This window comes from Carlito syrichta, unplaced genomic scaffold (assembly GCF_000164805.1).
Source record: "Carlito syrichta isolate Samal-C Ts95f unplaced genomic scaffold, Tarsius_syrichta-2.0.1 Scaffold315980, whole genome shotgun sequence".
Lineage (NCBI taxonomy): Eukaryota > Metazoa > Chordata > Mammalia > Primates > Tarsiidae > Carlito > Carlito syrichta.
In genome coordinates this window covers 297,463-304,484 of record NW_007260076.1, presented here as the reverse complement: position 1 = coordinate 304,484, position 7,022 = coordinate 297,463, and the positions used below count along the sequence as shown (strand labels likewise).

The 7,022-nt window shown below is 36.1% G+C and overlaps 1 protein-coding gene across 5 annotated transcripts in view; it reads left to right on the top strand.

Moving 5' to 3' along the window:
* The first annotated feature begins 1,175 nt into the window (after positions 1 to 1,175).
* KIAA1468 (KIAA1468 ortholog) overlaps positions 1,176 to 7,022 on the top strand; it is a 69,612-nt gene continuing 63,765 nt past the window's right edge. For 3 of the 5 annotated variants that reach the window (XM_021706751.1, XM_021706752.1, XM_021706753.1), the window contains exon 1: positions 1,182 to 1,290. The gene's annotated coding sequence lies outside the window, so the exon portion shown is untranslated. Of the gene's footprint in view, positions 1,291 to 7,022 lie in introns of all 5 variants that reach the window. The other 2 variants (XM_021706755.1, XM_008073629.2) reach the window with 2 other exon arrangements.

The following is a 7,022-nucleotide window of genomic DNA, read 5'->3' as shown; positions in this document are numbered from 1 at the left end:
CCCTCCCTCCCTCCCTCGACAGAGACAGGGTCTTGCTCTGTTGCCCAGCCTGGAATGCAGTGGCACAACCATAGCTTACTGCAGTCTCAACCTCCTGGGTTCAGTTATTCTCCCACCTCAGCCTCCTGAGTAGCTGGGATCACGGGCATGCACCACCACACCCAGCTAATTTTTAAGATTTTTGTAGAGACAAGATCTTACTATGTTACATAGGCTGGTTTCAAATACTGACTCAAGTGATCCACCCACCCTGGCTTCCCGAGCTGCTTACAGGCATGAACCACTGCACCTAGCCTATTTAATATATCTGCACAATACTGTTTTTATAAGTCAAAGGATTTCCCTCAAAAAGTATTTTATTACCCTTGTATTTTAATTCTCTGTAGATTCGAAAAGCCATCTCAAAGTGAAAAACATTAATATAATTTGAATATATTTTAGTGTTAAGAATTTCATCTTAATTTTAATAAAGTGCGAGGCACCTTTAATTAATTTCAAATACTTCTTAAGAATCTTTTGGTTAATAATTTCCTGTAAAATGTTGACTCTACTTTTGCATATTGAATGTGCAATTAAAAAAATATTATTAAAAGTTTCTATTCTACTTCAACATAAAATATCTCTGCCAACACTCTGTAGTCACGCTGATAGGATTAAACCACCTGTGGAGGTGGTCTTTTAATTAGCCATAGGGTTAGGTGCTAGGGTTCAAAACTATTAGAAACACCTAACTACAGAAGACATTATACTGTTCTTGTGGAAGTAGTAAGAGTTGCCTTTATTTTCTGTTATCTTTTTAAATTTGAAAATATAGTGAACTTCTGCAACTTTTGTTTACAAATGCTTTCAGAATTAAAATTATGATATCAGCTTGTCACATGATGGAATGTTATTTAGTGTAAAAACTAGTGGACCCTTGGGAAGTACTGGATAACAAAACAAGGTTAGTTGAATCTTAAGCAACTTTTGTTACATTGTGATTTATACCTTCTGCACAACCAACACGTAAATGTTTTAATATTTCCATGAATTATCAACCTTACAGAATTGATATTTGCGCTTTTTTTATGTTGAGATGTAGTTCACTTTGAATGTCCATTTAAGAATATTCTGGGGATAAAAGAATATTCCGCAATGTGTTTTTATTTTGAACTTGTCCACCCTCATCTTTCTTTAGGAGTTGATCCCCCTCATATTGTGTACAGCATGCCTACATCCCGAGCCTAAAGAGAGAGATCAGCTTCTCCACATACTTTTCAATCTGATCAAGAGACCAGATGATGAGCAAAGGTGGGTATGGCTAGAGCTTTGGGAAATAAATGCAAAGTCGACTTACTAATTTTACTAATTAGGCATTACAGTTGATATTTTAATCTAAGTGTCTTTCCTTCCCAATATCTATTTTGGTGGCAATGGAGCTTTCTCCCATTGTAGTATCACCCCTTCAGGGTTTCAAAATGTATAAAATGCATTTCAGACTACAATGTTGTCATCAAGTTCTCTTTCCTTCTTATTCTCTTTTTTAAGGAGACTGGCACTTGCTGCAACAAATAGATAATTAGGAATCACTCTGGGAAATTTAGCCTATGGATAACAAATAAAACCTAAAAGAAAAATAGCTTTTTTTTTTTTTTTTTGAGTTGGAGTCTCATCACAGCCACCATAGCCCGGACCTGCTAAGCTCAGGTGATCCTTCCACCTCAATCTTCTAAGTAGTTGGAACTACATGCCACCACACCTGGCTAATTTTTTGGTTTATTATAGAGATAAGGTCTTGCCAAGTTGTCCAGGCTGATCTCGAACCTGTAGGCTCAGGCAATCCTCTCACCTCGGCCTCCCAAGAAAAATGGCTTTTTAAATTATGTGCCACTTCTAATAAGATCACAGTACTTATCAACTGCTGTAATTACTGACAACTCTTATTGTTTAAATATTTGAAAAGGAATTCTGTATTATAAGAAAAGGATTGGCTGTCACAGGAAACTGCAGGGGTGGGGGGAGGCAGGATGTCAGTAGTGGGAATCTGCCGGGGCAGGAGGGGCACACCTCATCAGTATGGGTCCCTCAGTATGGGTCCCTGCATGATGACCATTTGTATACTTAACTATGAATTGTACCCCACATCTTTAAAATAAAAAAATTTAAAAAGGAAAAAAAAAGACAGGGGATTCTATGCCTTCTTCTTGAAACTTTAAGTTTCCCCAGGTCACTAGACAAATATAGGTACTGAAGGACTTTATCTAAACTGTCTTGTATTTTTGAAGGACTAATTCACATTGAAATGATATTAAACTTTAGTGAACTTTATTTATTTTTAAAATACAGATCCTGTTCTTTAAAAATTACAGGATAGGCTGGGCCTGGTGGCTCCCGCCTATCGTCTCATCACTGTGAGAGACCAAGGTGAGAGGATTGTCTGAGTTCAGGGGTTCGAGACCAGCCTGGGCAACTTGGTGAGACTTCATCTCCAAAACAAAAAATTGCAGGATAGTAATATTTGGCCTGGAAAGGTTTTTGTTTGTTTTGTTTGTTTTGTTTTGTTTGAGTTGGAGTCTCACTCTTTTGCCCAGGCTGGAGTGCAGTGGCTCGCTCACAGTCACCTGCTGGGCTCAGGTGATCCTTCTGCCTCAGCCTTCCAAGTAGCTGGAACTACAGGCACACGCCACCACACCCAGCTAATTTTTTTGATTTATTGTTTAGATGAGGTCTCACCAAGTTGCCCAGGCTGGTCTCGAACCCGTGAACTCAGGCAGTCCTCTCACCTCAGCCTTCCAAAGTGCTGGGATTATAGGCATGAGCCACCACACCCAGCCAAGTATTTTTTCATTAATACACCTTTCTGATTTCTAGTAGAGAAGAGCTTCCTGGTAGTTAGTGATCAGGTTATGCCCAGCCCTCTATATATGGGAGAGAAAGCAAACAGCAGGAGAGTGTGTTAGGGGCCCCATGAACAGTATAGGTAGATCATAGATTGACTAGAAACCAACCCTTTCTCTGCTCTGCAAATGCAGCAAGCCGCGGGTAGGTGGCATAACTGAAATGTGGGCCTATCTAGTGATCCCTTGGGCATTCTAATGTTCCCGAGGTAGAAAACTAAGCTCCCCCAGGGAAAGAGATTTTTTAGACAAGCTTGACCTCATCAGCCTACGTATGTTCTCCATTCTCTTTTTCTTGAGTCCTAAGACTTAATGAGATTCTCCCAACGAAAAGCAAGTGAAGTTTATTTTTTTCAGTTATGTTTGTCGAGAGAGAACTTCTGGCTCGAGGTGGTAAATATCAACATTTCTTGATATTTTCTTCCCAATTTAGAATTTGCTATGAAGACATAAAAAATGTATTAAAAACTAAAATACACACACTAAACACTTGTGAGAAACAAGGTTAACAAACAACCATTTGAAGGCTCTGGGAAAATTTCTGTTACTCTAATATCATTAAATGAGCTGGATTAAGATCAGTCTAAGACTCTTATAGTTTTCACTTTGAGAAAAACATGTTTCAGTTGGCTGAAAAGTTGGTAGAATGCACTAAGTCAGAAAGCCATTACTTGTATCTAAGGCAGCCGGGTATTTCTGCCCCCATTCAATCGCCAGTGTTTTTCCTTCTTTATTCAGGAATTGTTCTTAGTAAACAAGAAATAGAGGAAATGGTATTTTTCATCCTAGAGTTTGTGGTCTTTTGTAAAACCCTGTAAGCCAGGTAAAGACCAGAAATAGCCTTAGAAGTACATGGTGGGGTTAGTTTTCATATATTATATTTGGCAGAATAAAGCCACAGACCACCTCATATCTTTTACAGCATAAATTCTTAGCATTTTCAAGGGAACTGGGCATTGAGCAAAGTAGAAAAGCATGCTTCGATTCAGCAGAACCACATTAAGTTATTGTCTCTCTGATAAACTTGAGATATCTAGGGGAGTATAGCTGTCAGCTGTGGCCTCTCCGTTTCTCCCAGAATAAACTGTAACTGGATCCTGTCTTCTTAATAAACGTTAGTCAACAGAAAATCAGAATCAATATGAGCCTCAAAAATTATACTGTACAGTGAAAATGAAAATTATTCTAAAAATTTAGAATACAGGTGCATTTTTAGATGATTTATTCTTTAAACCAAAGAAACATTTAGAAAAATTGTTTAGTTTCCTAATTTAGAAAAAGGGCAAGAATTATGACTGTTATAAAACAGAAGAAGGGAACCAAAAGAAATGTAGATTTAGAAGAAAATGTTTGCCAACAATAAGGGAAGAGACCAGAAGGAAAATAATTCAAATATACAATATTTTCAAATTTATATTGCAAAGTAATAGAATTGGTCCTACTAAAAATTGAATTCATGTTGTGATACATTTTAAGTATCAATAAATCACTGTTCACTGCCCACTTCTGAGAATGAAGAATTGTCTGCACCAAATTCCATGGTATCAGTAATTTCCATAAACTCTTCAACTATGGCAGGTGATGGACAAAATATAAATATATATGTTCCTACAGTGTTATACTTTAACCCTTCTGCAAAATGTTTTGGAAAAGCTGCCAATAACTTTGTACATGGCGTGAATAGTGTACATCAACAGATTGAAAGCCTTGAAAACATTTTAGCATTAATACTGCTTCAGTCAATAGAAATTCACAAAAATGAATATAAAGCCCTTAATTTTTCCTCTATCAATTTTGCTACAACCCTCAAAATTTTTTCCTCATAATAGTATTTTCATGAATTTAGCCATACATTTTACACATGGTATTTTATGTTTTAAAATGAATAGAATATGTTTTGCTAATAATCCTCAAAAAGTTGGTTTCAGTCAGCTCCTCAATAATTAAATCCCAGTTTCTCTTTAATTATGGAAGTCTTTGAAGTTTGAAGTCATTTGTAAATTAGTAGAGGAAACATTGCCCAGATTTTTTAATAAGCAGAGGAAACACTGGCCCCATTCACAATGTTCTGCATTATTTTCATTCTTGTTATTCCAATTATTCATGTTGCATTTGTGCACTTTTTTATTAGTTATCTTGGACTTCTAGTTGAAATATTTATTTGCCTTTATTTTACATGCTCATGGCTGTTGAGCATTTCCCCTTTTTCTCGCAGTTGAACTAGCTACATTATGGCATCTTAATGGTTATGCTTTATAAGAAATAAAATATTTAATATATGAATTTGTGCATCACTGCGTTATCAATAAACCATTACTGAGTGGCCAAAGGGATACAATGTGTTGTTTTGGTTAGTCCCAAGTTAAATGCCCACCATCAAAGAAGAGAAATGAGTTATTCCTAAGAGGAAGAGGAGTGAGGGAGAAAGCCACAGATCAGGTTGACACATCAGAATAAAGGAGAATGTGTTTTGATCAAGCAACAATGGTAGATGTCTACCTGAGAGAAGAACATTTAAATATTAATTGACTCTTTATGTGTGGACTCAAACAAAACATCTTGGTGGGTGTGTATGTGGACTAAGCACCAGTTTGATAAAATAAGACAGTTGACTGTTTTTCTATTTTATAATTTTTGTCTTAATCAGAATGTTAGTTTTTTTAGTTTGGGATTTTTTATCAAACTTTGAAAAACAGTAGAAGTGTATGTTATGATTTTGTAACTTTACATAATTTCAGTACTTGTTTTTCTGACTGATATAATTTTTACTTCTGAGAATGCTGGAAAATCACCAATAAGCGTGAACCATGAAACAAGTCAAGCTCAAATTTTAAAATACAAGGAACCTCTCAACTGTGAAAATGCGGCCAGTTCTATAGACTTTGAAACTGTTAAGTAGATATCTCTTTCTTGCTCTTTTCACACTATACCTGAGCAAGTGGAGAAACACTCTTTTCAGAATGTAACCAAAGTTAATCTATATCAGCAGCTCTTACATGCTAACACAGTAATATAAGAGAAGTAAAATCACCGTGTTGGGAGCATCCATTGCACACTAAAAATTATTTGAAGGACAAATTGTGGTACTGTAGGAAAATTAGTATTTTCTCCTTGAAAAATCCATTGTCCTATCATGCTAACTTAATTAATAATTAAATGCCATTTATTACATCTTTTTTTTTTTTTTGAGTTGGAGTCTCACTCTGTCGCCCAGACTGGAGTGCATTGGCCGCTCCCGGCCACTGCAGCCTCGACCTGCTGGGCCCCGGTGATCCTACTGCCTTTATTTAACCTTGCAAGACAAAAACCTCTTTAGTCTTAGAACCAATTTTCATAAACTTTGGTTGTGAAGCTAGTAGCTGCCACCTGGTGGCCAAAAGCACCTATTAACCTTACTTCGGGTCAAGATGCATAAGAAATTAAGCACACGCATCCATACTTAAATCAGCTTTTAACTTACAGAAATATAATTCTTTATTAAAATAGACTAATAAATGTATTAACTATATAATATAAATAACAAATTTTAAAAAATTAGGTAGGCATAATATTTGACATATAATCAGTTGTTATGTATCTTTACCTAATGAATATCGGGCTTCTTTGAGAGTATCCCAAGAAAAACTTAATTATATGCATAACAGTGGTGCTTTTTCCAGTTGTTTGCTAAAACCATATTGACACCATATTTCTATCTGTGCCATTTACTAATCAATCGCCATCCTGTGATTTTCACAAGTAGAAACTATATTTATTTTTACTATCATGGGAGCCTATTTCTGATGTTGTTAATTAGCTGTGGGACATCTGATCTTTTCTGTTTTGGACTGCATTTCAAAGTGTCATGTTGTCTAGAATTTTGAATATTAGCTCTTCGAAGAAGTTTGTTTTAAGGGACCTAAATTTTTTTCCTATTCAAGTTTGTAATCTTTAGTACAGTGATGACTCATGATTTAAAGCCATTTCATATAAAGCTCTTACAAGTGTTCAAAATGCTTAAGCTTTACGAGAATTCAGCTATTATGATTATCAAACATGTATGCCTTCTCATTTTATTTTATTTTATTTATTTTTTGAGTTGGAGTCTTACTCTGTCACCCAGACTGGAGTGCAGTGGCCACTCCCGGCCACTGCAGCCTTGACCTG